This window comes from Rattus norvegicus, chromosome 1, assembly GCF_036323735.1.
Source record: "Rattus norvegicus strain BN/NHsdMcwi chromosome 1, GRCr8, whole genome shotgun sequence".
Classification (NCBI taxonomy): domain Eukaryota; kingdom Metazoa; phylum Chordata; class Mammalia; order Rodentia; family Muridae; genus Rattus; species Rattus norvegicus.
This window is the reverse complement of record NC_086019.1, coordinates 16096233-16123559: the sequence shown is the minus strand read 5'-3', so window position 1 is coordinate 16123559 and position 27327 is coordinate 16096233. Positions and strand designations below refer to the sequence as shown.

Here is a 27327-nt window from a genome sequence, read left to right as displayed (position 1 = left end):
ATGCTTTCTTAGAAAACATCAGTTTTTCCATCTGTCGATAGTCAGCACCATTGTGTTTCACTATCTCGAATTGCCCTTTAAATCAACAGAGACTGAGCCCTTATGAGAACAGAGGGGCTCCTGAGTAACTCTCACCTGTGGTTATACTGGAAGACTTATCTTTGTGGAATTAAAGAAGATGGTTAATGTTGGGAAATATACGGGGACACGCGGCATGTCAGAAGCACATGGCTATGCTAGATAGGCCTACTAGAGGCTGTGATAGTGCACCTGACAGAAGCTTGGTGGAAGAATGCTCTACTTTGCCTCATAGGTGAGGCCGTACAGTCCACACCCACAGGGAATTCACGAAGGAGTGAGCAGCCTGCAGCTGCCTCTGTGGGAGCACGAGGTGCTGACTACATTTCTGCTGCAGTCAGGAAGCAGAGAGATGGCCCTGACTTGTGACCTGTGACCCAGTCTGCTGGCTGCTGTCTAGGGCCAAAATGTTCTACAACCTCCGCGAATGGCTTTACCAGCTGGAGAACAATTGTTCAAGCATATCATCTTGTGTAGGGGACTTTTTCTTTCAAAAAAAATAATAACAGTGAGGAAATGGGTAAGAAAAAATTCTCAGCATGCTGGGAGAAAAGCCAGAGAATCTGGGACCTCGTCAAGAAAATCTTTGTTCCAGAGTGACTAATCAGGATGGGTTGTTGGTGGGAACAAACGAGGGACTCTTCCAGCTTACTCAATAATCCAGTCCTAGGGGAACAAGGGCCTGAACTAAGTTATAGTGTTAGTAAATGGAAATGATAAACATTTAAAAAGATGAAGATTTAATTACGTCAATATCTGGATATTGATGAGAAGGTTCACAAAAAAAAATGTTGACACAGTCAAATTTCACATTTTGATGAGAAGGATCCCAATATCAGAGTGAAGGGTTTTTATTTTATATTTATTTTTAATTGTTTATTTCATTATTTTATTCCTATGCACCTTTTGCTGGCATGTACGTCTGTGCACTGTACGCATGCAGTGCCTGTGGGGGCTAGAAGAAGGCGTTGGACTCCCTTGCAAAGGGAGTTAGATATGGTTGTGAGGAACCATCTGGGTGCTGGGACTTGAACCGTGGTCATTCTGGTCTTAATCACTGAGCCACCTCTCCAGTGCCCTAGAAAGGCATTTTTAAAAATCCCAATCTTGCTAAATTCAGTGGCCAGGCAATTTTCCAGCTGTATTCGACTCCTCAGAAGTATTGGCATTCGACGCGCATGGCCACTTCGCACGAATGGCGCACCTCTTTTCTTAAGCCCCGGCTACCATCTTTGATTTTCTTTTTGCTTCTTACCACTTCCTTTGACTTTCCTTCTGCTTCCTGTCCTTGCCCGGTTCCCTTGCCTTTCCTCATCTCTAACTGTATTCCTCTAGCCTGCACCGAGCCTCAGACTGGAGTATCCACTTACTCAACAATAATGTCTCCACGAACAGACTCCTTCCTGGTCTCTGGGACCCCAAGCTCACATTTTCTGTGGCTCCTCTATGTTAAGTGCTCAGGTTCCCAAACTGAAAGTCTTCCTAGACGTTCCCCTTTCTCTTACGTGCTAGTTCCCATCTAGCACCGCTTTTTGGTTTCTTCTTGTCGTCGTTGTTTTATTTGGAGACACGGTCTTCCTATGTAGATCAGGCTGGACTGAAACTCACAATGATCTACCCTGCCTCTGACTCCCAAGTGCTGAGAGTGAAGGCGTGTGTCACCATTCCCACCCACGGCGTGTTTCTCACTTTATCTTCGAAAACTTCAGCCATTTTTCCCCCCTGTCCCTGGGTTGACTCACCAGCACCTCACTCAGCAGGAGCCGGAGTGACTGAAATAAACAATAAATATTTATTTTTTATTGCTCTGTTAAAAGCCTCTCAGTGGCTTCTCACCTCATCCAGAATTAAAGTAAAAGCTCTTAGACTTGAACTAAGTGGCTAAAACTCGAAAATAGTCAAGTCCTTTCCGTTGCTCTGACCCAGAACCAGTTACACATGGTAGGGATCCTTTCCAAGACCTCCGGGGGATACTTGAAACCTCATGTAAAGCGGTTTTCTTTATACATGTATATGAACTGCAAACTTGCATAATTTCACTGGAAAGAACAGTTGATTACTTCCCTTTGTATCTTCCTATTGTTGGAATCACTGGTCTTATGTTTTTTGACTATTATTAAATAAAATAAAGGCATCCTGAGCAGAAGTGTTGTAATACAACAGTTGCTCTGGTAATTGAGCTGGCTTTTCAGGGGCTAACAGGGGGGTAGCATTTAAACAGCACAGTGCACAATTCATAGTTCACGTCCCAATAGGGAAGCATAGTAGATTTCATTATCCTATTTAGAACGGTTAGCGCTAGAAAACGCACATTGTATCTTTCTGAGGTTTTCCGTTTAATACTTCTTGGGCAGTGCTTGAGGCAGTGATTCTGAAGACGGCAAAGCCACGGATAGAGAGGGGCAACTGGAGCTCGCATTGCTCATTGGACGACGGAAAGACAAGATGCTTGCTGCAGTTATCAGTAAGTATTTAAAAGGGTCGAAGGTCAAGCAGTAAAGAATGTGGTGAGACCTTTTGAGCACCTTGTGTTGTGTTGTAGTGACAGGGAAGTGTAGTGACTGTTCCCCCTCCAAACCCCCCCCCCAACCAATAGACAGGAGCCAATCTGATGCAACATACAGCCAGGTCTTTATTCTATTTGAGCTAGCCCAGGCCTCTGCAATGCACCACCATCCTGCAGGGTGGGTTTGTGGGCGGGGGAAGCCCTGAATATCTATTGGTCCAAGGCTTTATAATAAGCAGCAAGCGCGGATGAACGTGCACGCATCTAATTGGGAAGTTGCTATGGCCTTTAACACAATTGGCTGCTGCTGGGAGTCATATCATAATGAATTTCTGCTCCCCTCTGCGTTGGTGGTCGTTAGGTCTTGTAACCTGCAGGTACAGGTTTGTTGGGTCAATCCCCTGGAGACACTCATCTTGTTTGGGATTAGCCTAGAGACCGGAGCTAGGCTTGGGTATTGTTGGGGGGCAACCTGTTAGTTTACGTGAGTTCAAACTTAGGTCAGGTTCTCTAAAATGGAGTCTGAACTTAGAAGACTTGGCCTCTCAGTGTCCGTGTAGCTGGCTCGGTTCAGACATACTCTTGGCAAGCCCTGCCTCGGTCTTCCTTGGCTTCCTCTGCTCTGCTCGCTCTTCCTTACAGATCGGCACAACCCACTTCCGTGTCAGCTTCCGGTCTGCGCTCAGATGTCCGCGGGCTGGCATGGGGACTCTGGGAAGGAGCTCCGAGAGATATGGCAATGTGGTTCAGTCCTGTAGTAAGAGTCAGTTTGGATTTTAGGGATCTAATAAAGGTATTCATATCCACAATTTCTAAGATAATAGATGTTAAATTCTTCCCCAAACGGGTATAGCTCTTGGTTAGAAGTTGAATATGTGACATTCAAAACAGAAAGCACCTTTACATGGTAAGGGCATGCCCAGGAATAGGGTGGGATGTATCAGAACTCACCAGTTTGTAGTTCTTACAGGACAGAGGTGACCTGATTCTAAGGTACTCACTGGAGAAATGTTTTTAAGCACGATAATTGATTGAAGGAATAGAGAAGGAAAAGAACAAAAGCCTCATGTTTGTAAGGATCCAGGGTTTGTAAAGAAGCAAATAATGTAAAATAAAATAAAATATATTGAAGAATAGCACACCAGTTCTGGTCAGAGGCCTGTGGTTTTGAATCTTGCCTTGTAACATATCAGTTATGCATCTGATTCTCTAGGATTTACTTGGCCTCTTCGGTAAGTGGAGATAACAATGACAACGTTTTTGTGGGATTTTTGTGACCAATAGCTACAGTAACCCAGATAAAGCCACAGGGTTTATTGAACACAGTAAGTACTAAATGGGTGCTATTTAGAATTTTTAGGATTTATTTGCTTTTGTTCTACTTGCATGTTTTGCTTTGATGTATGCATGTGTACCACATGGATGCCCGATGTCTGAGGAGTCTAGAAGAGGGCAGTGGATCTCTTGGGGCTGGAGGAATAGATGGTTATAAGTCACCACACGAGTGCTGGGGAAATGAATTCCAGTCCTCTGCGAGATTAGCAATTGCTCTTAAATCCTGAGCTTTTGGTCAGCATTTTCATAGCTAAGGGAGATATTCCTTATCAGGAGATGCTCAAAGGCTACATAAAACAAAAACAAACAAACAAAAAACCAAAACTGTGTTCTAGTCGGTAGAAAGAGTGTAAGGCCCAGGGTTGTGTGTTCGAGAACACCAAGCAAACAAGGACCTCTAAATAAACAGGGTTGATGCAGATATGAACTCACAGACACTGAGGTAGCATGGACAGGGCCTGTGTGGGTTTGCACCGATTGGGTTCCTCATCCCTAACCCAGAGGCTATCTCCAATTGATAACCATCTGCAAATGAAAATTTAGATCCCTGTAAGAAGTCTCCCCAGGGAAACAATCTTCTCTTAAAGGCCGGCTGCATGCTTAGCGGTAGATGGCCAACAGAACGTGAACTCAACAGTGTATCTGGAGGTTCTTGGTCTCATAACATCATGTCTGGGATTTTCCTTTTTCAAAACGTTTATATTATTTTTTTTGCTTCATTTTATGAATATATTTCTCTTTTCCTTTTTTATTCTTCAGATCCTTTGAATACAGCTTTCAGTTTAGTGTTTTTCTGAATTTCTGAGTGTTTGAACAAGTGGGTCTCTGTTTCTTGTGCCTTCTTTTTGGGGCTCTTTCCCTTCTGTTCGTTTTGTCCTATTTTGGCATGTTAGTTTCTGTCTTGTTTTATTATAGTTTATCACGTTACTATCTCTTAGAAGCCTGTACTTTTCTAATGAGAGACAGAAAGGGGTGGATCTAGATGAGAGGTGAGGTGAGGAGGGAGTGGGAAGTGTAGAGAAAGGAGAAACCATAATCATGATAAATCGTGTGAGAAAAAAATCTATTTTCAATAGAAGGGAAATTTTTTTTTTTGGTTCTTTTTTTCGGAGCTGGGGACCGAACCCAGGGCCTTGCGCTTCCTAGGTAAGCGCTCTACCACTGAGCTAAATCCCCAGCCCCTAGAAGGGAAATTTTTAATGTCCTCTTTTTCATAGCCCCAAGTGTGCATACAACATCCCCAATCACTTGTTGGCTTGTTGGGAGGATAGGATTGTTTATGCTATAACTGCTTGTGGTTTCCCTGAGGGGAAGTTACATCATGCAGTTGTTTTGGGCTGATCCCTTAAGAAATTCCTCTGTTGTTACAAAGACAGAAAAATTTATGAATGACCTAAAACACCACCTAAAACCTTGGACTTTCTGGTTGTTGAAAGATCACACATTTCTGAACCATTTTCTGTCCTTTGTATGAAGGAATAGAAATAACTTCGTCTTGGCAGCTGTCTGGACGTTAGGAGCAGACAGAGAAGACAGCATCTTTAACGTTTGACTTTAATCCATAAAATGCCCAGGCCCTTTTCCAAGACTCCTGTTCTATTGACTATGTTCTATTATTTGGTGTGGGGATATATTTAGGGTAGAATCTATTTACAATATTCGTATTTATTAAGAGATAAAGGCTGCAAATGCCCTATTCCAATTCACAGTTTAGACTGTGAGTTGGTCCCATGTAACTGCTTGTCTCCACCAAGAAGTCCTTACACACTATCACTAGGATGTTGGTCAATTCATGCTTTTTAAAATAAAGACCTCTTTAATCCAACTTTCTTCTAGGAACTCTTCTAGCTTATTAGAAGTAGCTAAGAAACGTGTGTGTCATCAACTATGGCAGCTGGCAAAGCGAGGTATCTAGCTGTAGATAACTGTGTGGGGCTGTCTATTCACCAAGCACCTACTGTGTGTCAGGCAACTATTCCAAGGCCCAACGTGCTAAGTTATTATGGCTTCCTGGAACCTCTTTTGTTTCTGAGTTCTGACTGGCTACCCCAATTGGTGCCACTCTGTGTTGCAAGATATACAAGCGGTGTTAAGAATATTTTCAGGTTGAAATGAGAAGATGCCAGGATCGATTATGCCTTAGCTCAATATCTGAACTTGGCATCACACTGGCCATTACTAGAACCGAAGTACAGATGAGAGCTCCACATTTTCCACTGTGAACCCAGGAGGGTAAAGCTCTAAGCGTGAGGCCTGCCTTTGGTCACTAGCATTGAAAAGTATAATTCAAACAACAGGAAATTAGTATTGTTGGTTATTTTTGTTAGCCACAGTTGGTTAATAGATCAGTTGTCATTAATAGCTTAATCAGTTGTTTAATCGATTAATTGTCACCGATTGCCTGCTTCACAAACACTGGTGCTCCATTTTTCATTTCATCACTAAAAAAATAAAGCCTTACTCTTTTAATTTTTTTCTGCACTTGACAACTTTGCATTTAATTTATTTATTTTGTTGGATATGTTATTTATTTACATTTCAAATGTTATCCTCTTTCCCAGTTTCCCCTCCACACTCTCTCCCTTCTCTTTTCCCCCTGCATTTATGAGGGTGCTCCGTCATCCACCTAACCACTCCTGCTTCTCCTCCCTAGCATTCCCCTACACTGGGGCATCGAGCCTCCACAGGACCAAGGGCCCCTCCTCCCATTGATGCCAGACAAGGCCATCCTCTGTTACATATGCAGCTGGAGCTATGGGTCTCTCCATGTGTACTCTTTGGTTGGTGGTTTAATCCCTGGGAGCTCGGGAGGGGGGTCTGGTTGGTTGGTATTGTTGTTCTTCCTATGGGGTTGCAAACCCCTTCAGTTCCTTCAGTCCTTTCCCCAACCCTTCCATTGGGGACCCCGTGCTCAGTTCAATGGTTTACCTCAAGTATCAGCCTCTGTATTTGTCAGGGTCAGGCAGAGCCTCTCAGGAGACAGGTATATCAGGCTACTGTCAGCACGCACTTCTTGGCATCAGCAATAGTGTCTGGGTTTGGATCCCCAAGAGGGGCAGTCTCTAGATGGCCCTTCCCTCAGAATCTGCTCCACACCTTGTCTCCACATTTCCTTTAGACAGGAGCAAACCTTGATCAAAAATCTGGAGATGAGTAACCCCATCCCCCAACCAGGGTCCCTGCCCAACCTCCGGACATGGTCTCCACAGGTTATTCCTCACTTCTTCTTGGAATTTCAGCCAATGTCATCCCTGTTGGGTCCTGGGAGACCCCTACTGTCCTGGCATCTGGGACACTTCGATGGCTACCCCTAGTTCCCTGTCCCTCTACATATCTCCTTTCAACTTCCTGACACCCTCCCATCTCCTCCCATACTTGCCACCTTTTCTCCTTCCCCCTCCTCTCTTCCTCCCAAGTCCCTCCCACCTTCTATCTCCTGTGAGTATTTTGTTCCCCCTTCTAAGGAGGACTGAAGCATCCACACTTTAATCTTCCTCCTTCTTGAGCTTCATGTGGTCTGTGAATTCTTTCTTGGGTATTTCCAGGTTTTGGGCTAACATCTACTTATCAGTGAGTACATACCATGTGTGTTCTTTCGTGACTGGGTTACCTCACTCAAGATGAAATTTTCTAGTTCCATACATTTGCCTGTGAATTTCATGCTGTCATTGTTTTTTAATGCCTGAGCAGTACTCTATTGCTGTTTCCATTCATCTATTGAGGGACACTTGGGCTCTTTCTAGTTTCTGCCTATTTTAAGTAAGGCTGCTATGAACATAGTGGAGCATGGGTCCTTGTTATATGTTGGAGTATAACATATACTTTTGGATATACGCACAGGAGTGGTATTGCTGGGTCCTCCGGTAGTACTATGTCCAGAAACATACTACTGAGAACCCAGACTGATTTCCAGAATGGTTGTACCAGTCTGCAATCCCACCAACAATGGAGGAGTTTCTTTCTCCACATCCTCGCCAGCATCTGCTGTCACTGGAGTTTTTGATCTTAGCCATTCTGACTGGTGTGAGGTGGAATTTCAGGGTTGTTTTGATTCACATTTCCCTGATGACTAAGGATGTTGAACATTTCTTTAGGTGCTTTTCAGTCATTCGATATTCCTCAGCTGTGAGTTCTTTGTTTAGCTCTGTACCCCATTTGAATAGAATTATTTGGTTCTCTGGAGTCTAACTTTTTGAGTTCTTTGTATACTTTGGATGTTAGTCCTCTATCCAATGTAGGGTTGGTAAAGATCGTTTCCTTATCTGTGGATTGCCTTATCTCTTATTGATAGTGTCCTTTGCTTTAGTGAAGCTTTTCAATTTTATGAGGTCCCATTTGTCAATTTTTTATTTTAGAGCATAAGCCATTGGTATTCTATTTAGGAAAATTTCCCCTTTGCCCATGTGTTTGAGACTCTTGCCCACTTTCTCTTCTATTAGATCCAGTGTATCTGGTTTTATATGGAAGTCCTTGATCCACTTGGACTTGAGCTTTGTATAAGGAGATAAGAATGAATTGATATGCATTCTTCTAATGCTGACTGCAAGTTGAACCAGCATCATTTGTTGAACATGCTGTCTTTTTTTTTTCCACTAAATGGTTTTAGCTCCTTTGTCAAAGATCAAGTGACCATAGGTGTGTGGGTTCATTTCTAGGTCTTCAATTCTATTCTATTGATCTACCTGCCTGTCTCTGTACCAATAGAGTGCAATCTTTAAAAATTTTTTTGTTAGATATATTTCTTTACTTACATTTCAAATATTATTCCCCTTCCAGGTTTCCTGTCAATAAGCCCCATTCCCTCCCCTTCCCCTCCCCCTCATGGGTATTTCCCTCAAACATCCCCCTTACTGCCCCCCATATTCCCCTGCACTGGGGGTCCAACCTTGGCAGAACCAAGGGCTTCCCCTTCCACTGGTGCCCCAACAAGGCTATTCTCTGCTACATATGCAGTTGGAGCCCTGGGTCAATCCATGTATAGTCTTTGGGTAGTGGTTTAGTCCCTGGAAGCTCTGGTTGGTTTGCATTATTGTTCTTATGGGGTTGCAAGCTCCTTCAATTCTTTCAGTCCTCCCTCTGATTCCCCCCAAGGGGGTCCCGTTCTCAGTTCAGTGGTTTGCTGCTAGCATTTACCTCTGTATTGGACATGCTCTGGAAGTGTCTCTCAGGAGAGATCTATATCCGGTCCCTTTCAGCATGCGAATTTTTAGCTTCATCAATCTTATCTAGTTTTGGTGGCTCTATATCTATATCTGTATCTATATCTATATCTATATCTATATCTATATCTATATCTATATCTATATCTATATCTATATCATCTATCTATCTACATCTACATCATCTAATCTATATCTATATCTATATGGGCCGCATGTGGGCCAGGCTCTGAGTGGCCATTCCTTGAGTTGCTGCTCTAAACTTTGCTTCCATGTCCCCTCCTATGGATATTTTTTCCCCTTTTAAGAAGGAGTGGGAGCATCCTCATTTTGGTCATCCTTCTTCTTGAGCTTCCTGTGGTCTGTGGATGGCATCTTGAGTAATTCGAGCTTTTTGGCTAATAGCCACTTATCAATGAGTGCATACCAACTGTGTTTTTCTGTGATTGAGTTACCTCACTCAGGATGATATTTTCTAGTTCATTCCATTTGCCTATGAATTTCATGAGGTCATTGTTTTTGATAGCTGAGTAGTACTCCGTTGTGTAAATGTACCACTTTTTTTTTTTAATCCATTCCTCTGTTGAAGGGCATCTGGGTTCTTTCCAGCTTCTGGCTATTATAAATGAGGCTGCTATGAACATAGTGGAGCACGTGTCTTTGTTGTATGTTGGGGCATCTTTTGGGTATATGCCCAAGAGAGGTATAGCTGGGTCCTCAAGTAGTGGAATGTCTAACTTTCTGAGGAACCTCCAGACTGGTTTCCAGAATGGTTGTACCAGTTTGCAATACCACCAACAATGGAGGAGTGTTCCTCTTTCTCCACATCCTCATCAGCATCTGTTGTCACATGAGTTTTGTTCTTAGTCATTCTGACTGGTGTGAGGTGGAATCTCATGGTTGTTTTGATTTGCATTTCCCCAATGACTAAGGATGTTGAACATTTCTTTACGTGCTTCTCAGCCATTTGATATTCCTCAGTTGAGAATTCTTCGTTTAGCTCTGTACCCCAATTTTAATAGGGTTATTTGATTCTCTGGAGTCTAACTTCTTGAGTTCTTTGTATATTTTGGATATAAGCCCTCTATCTGTTGTAGGATTGGTAAAGATCTTTTCCCAATCTGTTGGTTGCCGTTTTGTCCTAACCACCGTGTCCTTTGCCTTACAGAAGCTTTGCAGTTTTATGAGATCCCATTTGTCGATTCTTGATCTTAGAGCATAAGCCATTGGTGTTTTGTTCAGGAAATTTTCCCCAGTGTCCATGTGTTCCAGATGCTTCCCTAGTTTTTCTTCTATTAGTTTGAGTGTGTCTGGTTTGATGTGGAGGTCCTTGATCCACTTGGACTTAAGCTTTGTACAGGGTGATAAGCATGGATCAATCTGCATTCTTCTACATGCTGACTCCAGTTGAACCAGCACCATTTTTTGAAAATGCTATCTTTCTTCCATTGGATGGTTTTAGGTCCTTTGTCAAAGATCAAGTGACCATAGGTGTGTGGGTTCATTTCTGGGTCTTCAATTCTGTTCCATTGGTCTATCTGTCTGTCTCTGTACCAATACCATACAGTTTTTATGACTATTGCTCTGTAATACTACTTGAGGTCAGGGATGGTGTTTTCCCCAGAAGTTCTTTTATTGTTGAGTATAGTTTTCGCTATCCTGGGTTTTTCGTTATTCCAAATGAATTTGCAAATTGCTTTTTCTATCTCTATAAAGAATTGAGTAGGAATTTTGATGGGGATTGCATTGTATCTGTAGATTGCTTTTGGCAAAATGGCCATCTTTATTATATTAATCCTGACAATCCTTGAGCATGGAAGATCTTTCCATCTTCTGAGATCTTCTTCAGTTTCTTTCTTCACAGACTTGAAGTTCTTGTCATACAGATCTTTCACTTGTTTGGTTAAAGTCACACCAAGATATTTTATGTTATTTGTGACTATTGTGAAGGTTGTCATTTCCTTAATTTCTTTCTTAGCCTGTTTATCCTTTGAGTAGAGGAAGGCAAATGATTTGAGTTAATTTTATATCCAGACACCTTGCTGAAGTTGTTTATCAGGTTAAGTAGTTCTCTGGTGGAACTTTTTGGGTCGCTTAAGTACATTATCATATCATCTGCAAACAGTGATATTTTGACTTCTTCCCTTCCAATTTGTATCCCTTTGACTTCCTTTCACTGTCTGATTGCTCGGGCTAGGACTTCAAGTACTGTGTTGAATAAGTAGGGAGAGAGTGGACAGCCTTGTCTAGTCCCTGATTTTAGTGGGATTGCTTCAAATTTCTCTCCATTTAGTTTGATGTTAGCAACTGGTTTGCTGTATATTGTGTTTACTATGTTTAGATATGGGCCTTGAATTCCTGACTTTCCAGGACTTTTATCATGAAGGGGTGTTGAATTTTGTCAAATGCTTTGCAATTTTTTTTAAAAAATCACCATTGTTCTGTTATATAGCTTGAGTTCAGGGATGGTGATTTCCCCAGAAATTCTTTTATTGTTGAGAATAGTTTGTGGTATCCTGGGCTTTTGGTTATTCCAAATGAATTTGCAAATTGCTCTTTCTAACTCTATGAAGAACTGAGTTGGAATTTTGATGGGGATTGCATTATATCTGTAGATTGCTTTTGACAAATGGCCATTTCTACTATATTAATCCTGCCAATCTATGAGCATGGGAGATCTTTCCATCTTCTGAGATCCATAATTTCTTTCTTCAGAGACTTAAAGTTCTTATCATACAGATCTTTCACTTGCTTGAGTTACACAAAGATATTTTATATTATTGTGACTATTGTGAAGGGTGTCATTGCCATAATTTCTTTCTCAGTGTGTTTGTCCTTTGAGTAGAGGAAGGCTACTGAATTGTTTAAGTTAATTTTATACCCAGACACTTTGCTGAAGTTGTTCATCAGGTTTCGGAGTTCGCGGATGGAACTTTTGGGGTCACTTAAGTACACTATCATAGCATTTGCAAATAGTGATAATTTGATTTCTTCCCTTCCAATTTGTATCCCTTTGACCTCCTTTCGTTGTCTGATTGCTCTGGCTAGGACTTCAAGTACTGTGTTGAATAAGTAGGGAGAGAGTGGGCAGCCTTGCCTGTCTCTGATTTTAGTGGAATTGCTTCAAGGTTCTCTCCATTTAGTTTGATTTTGGCTACTGGTTTGCAGTATATTGTTTTTACTTGAATTCCTGATCTTTCCAAGACTTTTTTCATGAAGGGGTCTTGAATTTTGTCAAATGATTTTCAACGTCTAATGAGATGATCATGTGGGTTTTTTCTTTGATTTTGTTTATATAGTGGATTACATTGATGGAATTCCTTATATTGAACTATCCCTGCATCTGTGGGATGAAGCCTACTTGATTGTTGTAAATGATAATTTGGATGTGTTCTTAGATTCAGTTTGTTAGAATTTTATTGATTATTTTTGCATCAATATTCATAAGGGAAATTGGCCTGAAGTTCTCCTTCTTTGTTTGGTCTCTGTGTAGTTTAGGTATAAGTGTAATTGTGGCTTCATAGAAGGAATTGGGTAGTGTTCCTTCTGTGTCTATTTTGTGGAATAGTTTGAAGAACATTGGTATTAGGTCTTCTTTGAAGGGCTGATAGAATTCTGCACTAAACCCATTCTTGTCCTGGGCTTTTTCTGGTTGGGAGGCTTTTAATGACTGCTTCTATTTCTTTAGGAGTTATGGGGTTGTTTAGATAGTTTGTCTGATCCTGATTTAACTTTGGTACCTGATATCTGTCTAGAAATGCGTCTATTTCATCCAGACTTTTTCAGTTTTGTTGAATATAGGCTTTTGTGTGGTAGGATCTGATGAATTTTTGAATTTCCTCTGTTTCTGTTATGTCTCCCTTTTCCTTTCTGATTTTCTTAATTAAAATACTGTCTCTGTCCCCTCTGATTAGTCTCCCTAAGTTTATCAATCTTGTTGATTTTCTCAAAGAATCTGCTCCTGGTTTTGTTGATTCTTTATATAGTTCTCTTTGTTTCTACTTGGTTGATTTCAGCTCTGAGTTGAACTCTTTCTTACCACCTACTCCTCTTGTATTTGGTTCTTTTTGTTACAGAGCTTTCAGATATGCTGTTAAGATGCTAGTGTATGCTTTCTCCACATTTTTTATTTTTGTTTTTGTTTGTTTGTTTGTTTTTTGAGGCACTCAGAGTTATACGTTTTTGCCTTAGCACTGATTTCATTGTGTCCCATATGTTTGGGATATATTGTGCCTTCATTTTCATTAAATTCTACAAAGTCTTTAATTTCTTTTGTTATTTCTTCCCTGACGAAGTTATCATTGAGTAGAGGGTTATTCAGTTTCCCGTGTATATGTGGGCTTTCTGTTGTTTTTGTTGTTATTGAAGACCAGCCTTAGTCCGTGGTGATCTGATGCATGGGATTATTTCAGTCTTCTTGTATCTGTTGAGGGCTGTTTTGTGGCTGATTATATGGTCAGTTTTGGAGAAGGTACCATGAGGTGCTGAGAAGAAGTTATAGTCTTTTGTTTTAGAATGAAATGTTCTATAGACATCTGTTAAATCCATTTGCTTCATAACTTCTGTTAGTTTCACTGTGTCTCTGGTTAGTTTCTGTTTCCATGATCTGTCCATTGATGAGAGTGGGATGTTGAAGTCTCCCACTATAATTGTATGAGGAACAATGTGTGCTTTGAGTTTTAATATAGTTTCTTTCATGAATGTGGGTGCCCTTACATTTGGAACATCGATGTTAAGAATTGAGAGTTCATCTTGGTAGATTTTTTCGATGATGAGTATGAAGTATCCTTCTTTATCTTTTTTGATAACTTTTGGTTGAAAATTGATTTTATTGGTATTAGAATGATTACTTCAGCTTGTTTCTTGGGTGGTATTTGCTTGGAATTTTTTACTTTGAGGAAGTGTCTGTGTCACTGAAGTGTGTTTCCTGTACGCAGCAAAATGCTGGGTCCTCTTTAAGTATCCAGTCTGTTAGTCTATGTCTTTTTATTGGGGAATTGAGTCCATTGATGTTAAGAGATATTAAGGACTCGTGATTGTTGCTTCCTGCTATTTTTGTTGTTAGAGATGGAATTATGTTTGTGTGGCTATCTTCTTTTGGGTTTGTTGAAATTAGATTACTTTATTGCTTTTTCTAGCGTGTAGTTTCCCTCCCTGTGTTGGAGTTTTCCATCTATTATCCTTTGTGGGGCTGGATTTGGGGAATGATATTGTGCAAATTTGGTTTTGTCATGGAATATCTTGGTTTCTCCATTTATGGTAATCGAAAGTTTTCTGGGTATAATAGCCTGGGCTGTCATGTGTGTTCTCTTAGTGTCTGTATGACATCTATCTAGGATCTTCTGACTTTTAGAGTCTTTGTTGAGAAGTCTGGTGTAATTCTGAGGGGTCTGCCTTTATATGTTACTTGACCATTTTTCCTTACTGCTTTTAATATTCTGTCTTTGTTTTGTGTATTTGGTGTTTTGATTATTATGTGACAGGAGGAGTTTCTTTTCTGATCCAATCTATTTGGGATTCTATAGGCTTCCTGTTTGTTTATGGTCATCTCTTTCTTTAGGTTAGGAAAGTTTTCTTCTATAATTTTGTTGAAGATATTCACTGGCCCTTTGCATTGGGAATCTTTGCTTTCTTTTTTTTTTTTTTTTTTTGGTTCTTTTTTTCGGAGCTGGGGACCGAACCCAGGGCCTCGCGCTTCCTAGGTAAGCGCTCTACCACTGAGCTAAATCCCCAGCCCCTTTGCTTTCTTTTACACCTATTATCCTTAGGTTTGGTCTTCTCATTGTGTGACATGTGGCACATTGTCTATAAAATAAGAAAGATCCTATAGCCAAGCACATAAGTGCATACATGGAGAGAAGTCATAGGCAGAAAAAAAAATAAGAATTTTATGGTCTTGACCTAAATAGGGAAAGTACATGACTTCCCATGATGAAGATGACAAAAATCCAGTTGTAGCTGGACCAAAAGATGTCATCTGGATTTCATTTTCCATGGGCTTCTAAATTCTTGCTTTAACTATCTGCAGATGAAGTTCATGGAAGACCCAGATGGGACAAGGGAGTTTACCCAGCATGCACCTGGGCAGTTTTGGAAGCACAAGGACAGGACTGGAGTGAAAAATTACCCCATGGTATGAACTTGACGGTCTCGGTTGAGGATGACATGAGCTAAGGCAGAAGCGTCTGTGAATCCCCGTGGCAGGCCACTGGTGACCCTTAGAAACGAAGCTGTCAAAAAAGGACAATCTGCTTTAAAATCATACCAGCTTTATGAGTTGGCTCCACACTGTGGACTTCCTGGAGTCCCCATGATCTCACACCCACTTGCATAGCTGCACATTTGGAACAAGGCGGCTATGACGCCCTCTGTTTTGTTCAGTGCTCTGTATGCCTAAACCTGCCTAAACCTGCCTAAACCTGCCCAAGCCTGCGAAGCTGCTTTGCCCCTCCCCCCCAACCCCCTTAGTTTCATCTGAAGTCTCTCTGGCTCTGAAAGAACGGGAGTAGTGAAGGAAATAAATGGAGTCTCAGCAGCCAGAGAGAAAAGGGAAGGGACTAAAGTTAGTGACATTAGAGACAATCTTGTGGCCATTGGTCACATACACATGGAAAAACCGCCCAAGAAAGAAAGGCATTGTGTGTATCCTCATGTCTTGTTCCTATCCAAGGGAGAGAACTTTGGAGAAGGGGGGGGGGGGAAACGATATTTCTTTTTTTCCAGGAAGGCAGAGTACCAAAGTCAACAGTACCAAACAGACCTCAGGCAAGATAGAAAGGCAAAGTCTAGAGAACGAATCCTCCAAAAGGAATCTTAGCCCAAGGGTGCTTACTTGAGCCAAAGGACAGAACACAGCCAAGTGTTTTGTCCTCAGAGGGATATCTTTAATGATAACCCATGTTGGATACCAAATTTGTCACTTCTAAATAGAATTCCATTTTGTTTATTCTTAGTCTTATTAATAAAGGGGTTTAAAAAATAAACTCAGAAGGGAACTTGAAGATTGATTTATTAAGAGTTTGAGGGAAAACAACTGTTATCTCATCAGTTACTGGGAATAGAGCGATGCCTAAGAAGAGAAATAACCACGTCTTTTGAGGTAGGTCCAGGAAAGCAAGCTCGTTCAGGAATGGACCTGAGCCGGCAGCTATATGCAGAAGAGGGAGGGCTTAAAGCATGATCAGACTTTGAGCTGGTACCAAGAGAAGAGACATACCAAGAGAAAGGAAAAGTTACACAGACTTAGAACTCAGAAGGGAGGACATCTTCACAGGCTCACATGAGCTATAGTAAATACATTCTTGGAAGAGCATCTGAGGAGAATGAATTCATTATCTCACTTAGGGGAAATTTCTGAGGGATGGCCTCATAGTCAGTTGATTGATAGGCCTGTTTGGATTGATTCTTAAGGGAGAGGACAATAGTATTTCTTTAAAATTTTATGTTTGGACAGATTATATTGTCATGTCTCCACCTAGGGCCAGAAGTAGAACTCAGATTCCATTCTTCTGAGCACGAGGAAGCAACTTTCCTTTCCTTGATGGGCTTGAGCAAAGTCGTGATGCTGCTACCTTTGCACAATGTGTTTTAAATATTAAGAAGGGAACCCTGTGTTGCTTCACTCGCTAGCGTTATCCTGGAAAAAAGAGATGGGGTCCAAGGATGAATATGAGGACATGGTACATCCTCAGTGGGCTCTGAGTCTGTGACTGGCTGTCCAGCTCCCTGGAAATACCCAATGCTCTTGTCTGTACGTCCCATGCATGACGGACTCTGAGAAGTTGCCTCCAGCTCAGGATACTGTCATTACTGACAGAGGGCAAACTCTCATGCAGCCTGTGAAGCACTGGTTTAGATGTTCTTCCAGAAGTGTTCCTAGACATCACGTATCATATGGATCTATCAAAATCATTGTTCTAATTGTGATATTTTGTGGGGTTTTTTTTTTTTTGCTATAATACTTCCTCAACTCATCCTTGTTGCTCCTTAACGTCTTTCATTTACTCTTTGGGACTCACAGAATCCCCCACCCCTTTTTAAATTGGAACTGATTTATCTTTTGATAATTGACTTTAATGCGTTTGCATTTGTTGTGGCTACTGTGTTGTTAAGGCCAATTGTCATGACAGTTAGGAGGACAATTGAACTTCGTCCTGTACTGTTAAACATATGTACTGTCTGTGCCACAGACTTTCACTCCTAATCAAACACACGTGAGAAATTCAGCCCCCCATATCAGTAAACACTCACAAATACTTTAATATGAAATTGGATTATGAAGCAAAACATCTATAACCAACCTCCGTGATCGTCCGCCGGCTGACAGGTAGGCAAACAGGAAGGAACATTTCCCCAGCAGATGGTGTTTTCCATGGGACGTGAACTACACGCGACACAAATGTGTTTTGGGAGTAAATGCAGAGTGAATGGAAGAAAGTCAAGAAGACAGTACACATTTCCTCCATCAAGGGAGTGACGCGAATGGTAAACAGGAGAGCTGGCTGCCTTTGTGCAGTTGTTGTTTGTATTCACCTCTGTGAACCGGAATAGGCAGGGAAACGGTGGACATGAAGCTCAGGAAACCTTTTCCTTCTGAGGGAAAATGAAATTATGGCCTCAGGAAGCAGCTAGCAAGTAGGCAAAAATTTGTTGCTCTACTAACTGATGAGCTTGTGGTTGTTCATTACTATATATGTGTGTGTGTGTGTATACATATATATGCATATTTAATCGTGCATTTAATATTATAATATATAATTGCATATCTATCAAGCTTTTATATATAAATTACAGGAAGAACAGCCGATCTGGAATGTTGAGACTGTTAAGTGTGCCTAGAAATGTTTCTTGTAGGAAAACAATAGAGAGACGTCCCTCTCATAGAGAAGCACCTCTTGCAATCCTGAGTGGAAGTGCTCAATACGCCTGGGTGAGAAGACGTAGTGGGATGAAGGTTGTGCAGAAATGAAGGTGATGAGATTGCACCGCTGGAAGATGAAGGGAATCCTACAGGCCTTCAGTAACATTTACCAGAGCTCAGTTATACCAGCCTTAGTGATGGTTACAGTCATCGCGGTGTTGGGGTCTTGCAGTGAGGACAAGAGACGGAGCACAACTCAGTCTAGCATGGGACTTTATTTCCAAACAACAGGATGGGAGCGAGTGGTCGAAATGAGGAAGAAGCAGCAGCAAGGTGTTTTTTAATCACAAAGCAACTGGCTGGAGAAAACGGAGCAAGGAAAATAAAGATAAACATTCTCTTTATTTAATAAGAATACTCATTATGTCGCAAACTCCAGTACGGAAACTTAAACTATCCAGTAAAAATATTTTTGATAAAAAGCAGGCCCAACGGGAAACATAAAATATGGAAAAGGAAGCTCTTACCCCATGATAAACGTTCACACATTTAAAAACTCAGACGTAACTGATAAAAGCCCAAAACGCAGTGTACTGTAACCAAGACAGCTAAGCCCGAATTCTAGCTGCCTCTTCGAGTTGCATGCCATGTGAACGCTGGTGTTGTTGGGGTGCCCCCTCAAAACTCATGTGAGAATTCATGTGCAATTTTGATAGTACCAGGAAACGAACCTTAAGAAAGGTAAAGGAGAAGGCCCCACTCTTAGGAATGCATTTATGTTGCCATTCTGAGAGTGGACTAGCTATTTCTGGAGTGTATTACTTATGACTTCTGATGAATTTTGTCCTTTCTAGGCCCTTGCCATACACATGCCGTATTCTTGGACTTCCCAGTTCCCAGAAGAATAGTCAATCAAAACAAACAAACAAACAAAAACAATCTTCTATTGTTTATACTTTACTCGGTCTGTGGTATTCTGTAACAGCAGTAGAAAGTGGATCAGGAGGTCTGGGGAGACTTGTGGCGTGTCAGCTGCATGGCCACGGTCTACAGAGTCCACATAAAAAGGTAAGCACACTGGCATATGCTTGCAGTCCCAGCCATGATGGCGGGCTAGCAGCTACAGGGTCCTTTGCATTCACCACCCAGCCAGCTTCACAGAATCAGTAAGTCTCAGATCCCAGTAAGAGACCCTATCTCAAGAAGCAAGGTAGCATTGGGGCAGTGAGTGGTTCGGTGCTTAGGGGCACTTATGGGTCTTTATGAGCACCTGAGTTTGGTTCCTAGAACTCACATTGCACGGGTCACAAGTGCTCTAAGGGATCGGGCCTTTCTAAAGATCTAAGGCCACTCTGACTTTAAATGACACCCACATATATCATACTTATACATAAATGAGAATATTAAAAAATGAACCCCCAGGAAGAAAGCAAGGTGCATGGCTATCTTCAGGAATAGCATCTGTTATTGACCTTTGACGTCCACATGCACACATGCGCACACACACCCTTACACACATGTGCAGTCCCCCCAACACTCCCCACAAAACACATCAGACATGAAGTTTGCTCTCTCCACTTGGCTAATCTTTTGTTTGGTTTTTATCTATTGAATCCGCAAGTTGTTCTCGGCACTGAGCCCAAGAGGGTGGAGTCAAGTCTTTATTGACAGCACGTGGGATAAAGAATATTGATCTAGAGGACACATGGGTGGGTGGCCAGAATTTGGCTCCCTCACGTGAAGGACAGCTGGGCAAGAGGTGGGTAGCACGTTGCAGAAATCTCTATTTGCCTAACATTAGGTATAGATTCACAGAGACAGTCTCCTGTGGGGACCAGGGGAGCCCGTATTGTCATGCTATGCTAACCAGCCTTTAATACCATTGCTTGCCTCAACCACTGTGCTGCCCACAGAGACCCAAAGTCCTTTTCCTTCGCTCTGTCACTTCTGTAAAAGTTTCTTGTTCTTTGTCAAAGGTGCTCTGACAACTGGAATTTAAAACTGCCTCTCTGAGGTTTACTTATTTCCTGCGTTTTATATATACTTGAAATACATATGTTAATAAACTCGTGCATTTACTTGCTGCATTTCACATACATTTGAAATATGCACATCAATGAACTTCTGTCTACTTTTCTCTCCTTACTCGGTCTTTTTGTGAAAGGCACCCATTCCAATTACAAACCCAGGAGAGTTAGTTTTGTTCCCCATGCACGTACCTGCTTCAATCCATTCAGTGCCATTTCCAAGGCAACCACGGGTGAGTTCAGAAGCACATCAATCAGACTGGTCCCTCTTGTTATCTGTCTAGGCAGCAATCTTATTTCCACGAGCTCACTGTGTGCACTGTGAGACAAAAGCTTAGCGTAGACCTACTATATTTATGGAGTGCAGAGGGACTCGTTTCTTAACCGTTGCCGGTTCTTATGTGAAGTAAGGACCTGTTTATGGTGCCTTTAATTCTGCCTCTCAGAGTTTCTCCTTGGTCAGCTGTCCAGTATATTGTTCTTTCCCTAATTCTGCTGCCCTGCATTGATGCTTCCTGAACCTAAGGGGTGACTTTTAGGTACAGCAGGGGAAATAACGATTAGGAGGCTTCCAGACATTGCCTGTTGCTACTCCACATCACGGATGTCCATCGTTCCATAGCATCTGACGTGTGCTCTGGATTCTACGTTACTGGTCCAGCCAATGCACACGAGGTAAGAGGAGTGACCTGGAGGAAAGCTTCCACAGTTGTTTCCCTTCCGTGCCAACTCTGGGATGCACTCCAGTTATCTTACCTCTGACTCTTCTGAGTCTTGACCGTCATCCATTTCCTTTTCCTGTGACATTTCTAGGCTGACATTTCTAGGCTTGGTGATGACTTTACTTACCATCTTCTGAGAAGTTAGAACTCCACCTTCCTCTGTTATGCTCTACTCATGGTGGGTTCTTAGGCTGCCTGTGAACTGACCCGACTGACTCACACTACAGAGCTCGTTATGAGGAACAAGAGTGTTTCACTATGAAAAGCAATTATGTTTTGTAAAGTGTAAATATAAAACTACAATGCACTAGAATAACTAAGCATGGGTAATATACAATAAGTACTTAGTAACTGACCGGAATAAAAAATAATTGGGTAACTAGTGAGGTTAGGTTATGTGACTCATATAGAATTATTTCTTAGTACTATGGATTTGACGTTCTTTTTCAAAGGAAGAGAAGATTACTGGAGGTCAGCTGTGGCAAAATCTTTTAATACATTTCATTGTTGCTCGAGATTCCTCACTTAAACATGTTTTAATGTCTTAATTTGGACTGACTGGTGTGTGAGGTTTGCAAACAGTTTTAATTGCATTGCAGAAGTCTCGGTTGTGTGACAAAACTCTTATCCTGTTTAGCAAAGATTGACGTGCCTCAGCCAGTGAGGTGACTCCGTGGGTAAGGGTGCATGCTGCCAAGCCGCATGGTTGGGGTTCAATCCCCAGCGTTCACACTTCGTAAGCAGAAAACAAGCTCCTACAAGCTGTCCCATGAGCTGCTCCGGACATATGATAAATGTAAAAGGTTCCTTTAAAAAGCATTTCATAGGGGTTGGGGATTTAGCTCAGTGGTAGAGCGCTTGCCTAGCAAGCGCCCCTTCATATTGATATTCTAGACAGAAAGGGCGAAGTGCTTTCTGAGGATATGTCCCGTCACTCCCATCTTCCCTCCTTACAAGGACAGAATAAATTTCCTTCAAGCTGGCAAACAACACACACACACGGCATGATTTGGAAATGCTAAGCAAGATTCGCTACAGGAGCGCCTGGTACTTTAAATATGTGTGTGTGTGTGTGTGTGTGTGTGTGTGTGTGTGTGTGTGTGTGTGTGTGTAGCCTCTGTCAACAACAGGACATGCGTGCATTCTGTGAACTCACTAAAAAATAAAACTCAAGTCAAGGACCTGATTTTTTTTTTTTTTTTTTGAGTTTAAGTAACCTACTCTCCAAACACTTTTAGTAAGGTTTTGAACTTTAGCCTTAAAATCACCACGTGTTAAACCACATGGTGGTGAAAGTCGGTATGACTCAGTTTCCATTACTGATTGCAACTCGGCATTGGCGTTTACGAACGCTGACCCTGTGGAATTTGGGTCCCTATAACTCGTAGAAGTCCGTTGGGAAGGTGAACGTCACCATTCAGAGAGTACGAGGGGTGGTACAGGCTCTGTGTCCCTTAACTCACAGTCCCACCTGCAAATAGCAATAGCGGCAATGAGAAAGGCCCCTCAGAGGCGCGCGTGCGTGTACGCTTGGTCCTCAGCCGGGCGATGTTCGGGGAAGTTATGAAACCTTTAGGAGGTGCAGCCTTAATAGGGGAAGTGTGTCACTGGGTACAGGCTTTGACAGCTTCTCCCCAACCCTGTTCACTGTGTATGGCTGAAAGACGTGGTCAGCCAGCTTCCTGCTGCCCATCTTGTGATGGTTGAGGAAACTCGCTTTTGTACTGGGCGCCCATTTCAGTTGCTGTTTGCCTCCGGCCTAAATTCCTGAAAAAACTTGACTTTTCACCCCCCTCCCCAAAATGCTATAACCATTGTAAACTCCTGTAAACTTGCTTTTTCTTTGTGGACAGAGGGAGTAAAGCAGTTGCTCATAAAGCTGGGGGTGAGGCAATTTCTCATATAGCTATAAAGTCTACAGAAATGAAATAATTGTGGTTCTTTGCTTTTAAAAGTGGCCTTATTTGTGATAGCCAGAAGCTGGAAACAACCCAGATGTCCCACAACAGAAGAATGGATACAGAAAATGTGGTTCATTTACACAATGGAGTACTACTCAGCTATTAAGAACATCATGAGGACATCATGAGTTTTGCAGGCAAATGGATGAACTAGATAATATCATCCTGAGTGAGGTAACTCAGACCCAAAAGGACATGCATGGCAACCATTAATAAGTGGATACAATCCACAGAACTCAAGAGGGCTAACAAGCCGAAGGGCCTTAGTGAGGATGCCCCAATCCCACTTGGGAGGGAGAAGAAAGCAATCACGGAGTGGAGGAGAGAGGGACCTCAGTGGGAAAGGGGACAGGGAGGGGAAGAGGGGTACATGATCAGGTATTGGTCTTGGGAACAGGACTGAAGCCGTGAGGGTCACCAGAAAGAATGGAAACAGGCAACCTGGGGAGGTATGAGGTGGGTGGACCCTCCAGAATGTATTAGAGACCTGGGAAGTGAAAGACTCTCAGAACTCAAAGGGGGGACCCTAGATGAAACACCCTACATTGAGGAGAGGGAACTTGTAGAGTCCACTTCCAGCAGAAAGACAAGGCATTAAGTGGAGGGACGGGGTTGCCATCCACAGACAAAAACTCTGACCCAGAATTGTTCCTGTCTGAAAGAATTGTAGGGTCAAAAATGGAGAAGAGCCTGAGGAAAAGGAGGTCCAGTGACAGGCCCAAATTTGGATCTGACTCAAGGCGAGGCCCCAAGGCCTGACACTGTTACTGATACCCCTGCTTATAAACAGGAGCCTAGCCTGACTGCCTTCTCAAAGGCCCAAGAAGCAGCTGAAAGAGTCAGATGTAGATATTTACATCCAACCAATGGACAGAAGCGGCTGACTCCTGTGGTTGAATTAGGGGAAAACTGGAGGAAGCTGAGGAGGGCAACCCTGTAAGAGGACCAGCAGCCTCAGTTAACCTAGACCCACAAGATTGCTCAGACACTGAGTCACCAACCAGGCAGCATCCACCAGCTGAGATGAGGCTCCCATCACATATATAGCAGAGGACTCCTGGGTCTTGACTCAGTGAGAGGAGATGCACTTAATCCTCAAGAGACTTGAGGCCCCAGGGAGTTGGGAGGACTGGTGGGGTGGGGTGGAGGGTGGGGACATCTTCTTGAAGACAGGGGTGGGGGAGAGGAGGTATGGGAGTGGGCCAGGAGGGGGATAAAGACTGGACTGTTAGAACAGATTAAAGAAAAAAATACATGGCCCTTTTGTCAACTGTTTCAGGGACGCATGCCTCTGGTTTGGCATAGAGACTGCAGCCAAATGGAGTGAAGAAGGAATAGTTTTTAAATTGCACTTTAATAAAGTTGTCTAATTATACTCTGAATCAAAGTCTGTAGGCCTTTCGTGGTGGTACTGAACTCCTTAACAATGCCATGCCAAGCTGTCGCACCCTGATGGGTGCTCGATTCCTTTGGGGTCTGAATCTCCCGTAAGTTGCTTTTGGTCATTTTATGTTACCATAGTGATGGAAAATTAAGCAATGCGCCATCTTTAGAAGGAGTTAATATTATTATTAGTATTATTACAGGAGAAATAACAAAAGTCACATTTCACATTGTAGTCCTTTAAGTTTAAATGTCATTTTGTGTTTCATTTTTATCTGTGTTGTGTTATTCTCAGTCTCTGTTTTGAGAGTTTAAACTGCCCCATGCTTCATCCCCAATGCTTTCCAGTGGGAAACGTAGAAATGTCTTTATTTCTTGGCTGAGACAACTTAAAACATTTTGTTGTCTTCTCTGCAGATGAGAACATCTTAGTCTGACTGCGTCTCTGCATTAAAGTGCTATAATTCAGATTTCTTATAACGGTTTTCTCCAGTCTGAAGCTGGAGTCCTATATGAAAGAGCCCCCAGAGTATCTCCCAGATGAAGGCCCTATATCCATGGTCAAGGACATTGTATTCCTCTGCATGGGAAGACGGGATGGCTCTCTACAGTTTCTCTGTCAAAGGCACGAATATCATTTTCGAGAGCTACATTCATATGACCTATTCTTTTCTTTTCTTTTATTGGTTTTTTATTTACATTTCAAGTGTTATTCCCTTTCCCCATTTCCCAGAGATAAGCCCCCAACCCATCCCCCTCCCCTTCTTCTGTAAGGGTGTTCCCCTCCCCATCCACCCCCCCACATTCCCCTAGTTATAATGTTTCATACTTTCCTTACTCTTCCTTTCTTCTTTGAAACATTCTAAATGTGAACTTTAAAGATTGTTTCAACTTTTGTTTTGAGCTGTTAAGTACATCAGGCATAAAGAATCCCTATAAACAACCAACATTTACTATTTTATGGACCTTGGTTGAGGAAATCTGATGGGGCTGGGAGATGGCTTAACGGGTAAAACAGACAAGGATGAAGACTTGAGCTCTGATCTTATCATCCACGTTAACCCAGGGTATAGACATGCTTGTCTGTAAGTCCTGTTCTGGGAGGGGGAAACAGAAATGTAGGTCTCTGGAGTTACTGGCTATCTAGTCTAGCTAGATTGGCGAGAGCTCCAGGTTAAATGAGAGAATCTGTATTAAAAAGTTAGAATGTGATTGAGGAAGACACTGAATGCACACATATGCGTATGTGCACACATATGCATGCACACAAATGCATGCACACAAATGCACACAGGCAGACAGACACAGTCAGACACACACAGAAAGACAGACAGTCAGACACAGAGAGAGGGAGAGGGAGGGGAGGGGAGAGAGAGAACTTCCCTTCATTTCCCACACTGTGCTTTGGCACTAAGGAAGCAAAAGATACCATCTTCACTCACTTTTGCTTTTTAATTCCAGTTAAATTTGGCATTTCCCACTTTTCCCACACACCGTAGCTCCCTTTTATTGTGAAATCGATTTGAAGGTTCCACCTGCTTCCTTTATTGACTTAACCAACCCCACGAAGGGCTGTCCTTTTACCTCTCAAAGAGGCATATGCCAACATAACCTTTGTGTTAATTATTCCTTTGCCTTTATTTTTTTTCCAGGAAAGTCATCTTCCTGTAAATGGCTGTTGACTGTGTGTGCCCAAGTGTCAATTCTTTAGTTCATCCTTCGTGACTTAGGAATTTAGAATCTCCCATTCCTCCCTCTATGCTTCACTTCCTTGCTGCTGGTTTGGAAATAAAACATCAATTTCTCTGTACTTAAAGTTATTTTAAACGGCTAATGCGCAAATTTCAATGGATGGGTCTCAACTTAAATCAACAGAGGACTTTTAGACTGCTTCATCCTGCTGGCCTCTCTCCCAATTTAATGCTATCCTTAGCCAACGTTCTAGTTCTGTCTTATTTTTCATACCAATAGAAAATGAGCATTGTTGGGCTCTGATATTTCATGTCCCCAGTGACTGCTTGGGTTTAACTGCAAGCTTATAGATTTTTTTCACTCATCATTCCTCTTTCGGGTGTCAGATATTCCCCTGGAGACATCTTCCTTCTAGAAGAAAACACCCTAAACATTTTCGTGATATGAATCTTGTTAGTTGGGTTGATGTGATTGAGACATGCCCAGTAGATTCGTAGAGCACTCTTCTTGGTGTACCTTTGAGTGTTTCGGGGGATAGTTGGGTAAGGGTAAAAACTGACCCTGAATGTAGACAACACTGTCCAGGAAGTTTGGGGTGTAGATGGAACAAGAAGAGGGAAGAGAGGGGTTCCAGCTAACAAAGTATTTTGCTTATTGGCTTCCAACACAACTCATGCTTTCGTGAGTGAGCAAGCAATACCTTTCCTGCTATGACATTGTGCAGACCTTTGCTACAGTGATAAAAATTCCAAGAGAGTTTCTACATGACAGCGTGCTGTTAGTTGATTCTGATTTTTCTTCCGTACACCTCCATTTTTTTCATTTTTCTTATTGATTATTTTAATTATTTACACTTCAAATGTATTTACACTGCCCACCCACTCCTGCCTCAGTGCCCTAGTATTCCCCTAAGCTGGGTCATCAAGCCTCCACAGGGCCAAGGGCCTCTCCTCCCAGTGTTGCAGAAAAGGCAAGCCTCTGCTATACCTCCAGCTAGAATCTTGGGTCCCCCCTGTGTACTCTTTGGTTGGTGGTTTAGTCCCTGGGAGCTTTTGGGGGTTCTGGTTGGTTGATATTGTTATTCTTCCTATGCATTTGCAAACCCCTTCAGCTCCTACAGTCCTTGTCCCAAAGTTCTCCACTGGGGTCCCCATGATCAGTCCAATGGTTGTCTGTGTACAACAGCATCTGTATTTGTCAGGCTCTGGCACAGCCTCTCAGGAGACAGCCATATCAGCCTCCTGTCAGCAAGCACTTCTTGGCATCAGCAATAATGACTGGGTTTGGTGGCTGTATGTATATGGGCTGGATCCCCAGGTGGGGCAGTCTCTGGATGGCCTTTCCTTCAGTCTCTGCTCCACTCTTTGTCCATTTCCTTTTGACAGAGGGAATTCGGGATTAATATTTTTGAGGTGGGTGAGTGGCCCCATCCCTCAATCAGGGGCCATGCCTATCCACTGGATATGGTCTCTACAGGTTCTCCCTTTGGTTGGGTATTTGGGCTGAAATTCTCTCTGTTGGGCCCTGGGAATCTCTGGAGTCCCTGGCATCTAGGACTTTCTAGTGGATACACCTAGTTTCCCCTCCCACCACTGCTACACATC

The 27327-nt window shown here is 42.4% G+C and overlaps 1 long non-coding RNA gene across 3 annotated transcripts in view; it reads left to right on the top strand.

Annotated features, from left to right (window-relative positions):
• LOC134484957 (uncharacterized) overlaps nt 1-27327 on the top strand; it is a 67124-nt gene that overhangs the window by 14874 nt on the left and 24923 nt on the right. For all 3 annotated transcript variants that reach the window (XR_010062786.1, XR_010062787.1, XR_010062785.1), the window contains exon 2: nt 2433-2542. This is a non-coding gene — a long non-coding RNA (uncharacterized LOC134484957). The remainder of the gene's footprint in view (nt 1-2432; nt 2543-27327) is intronic.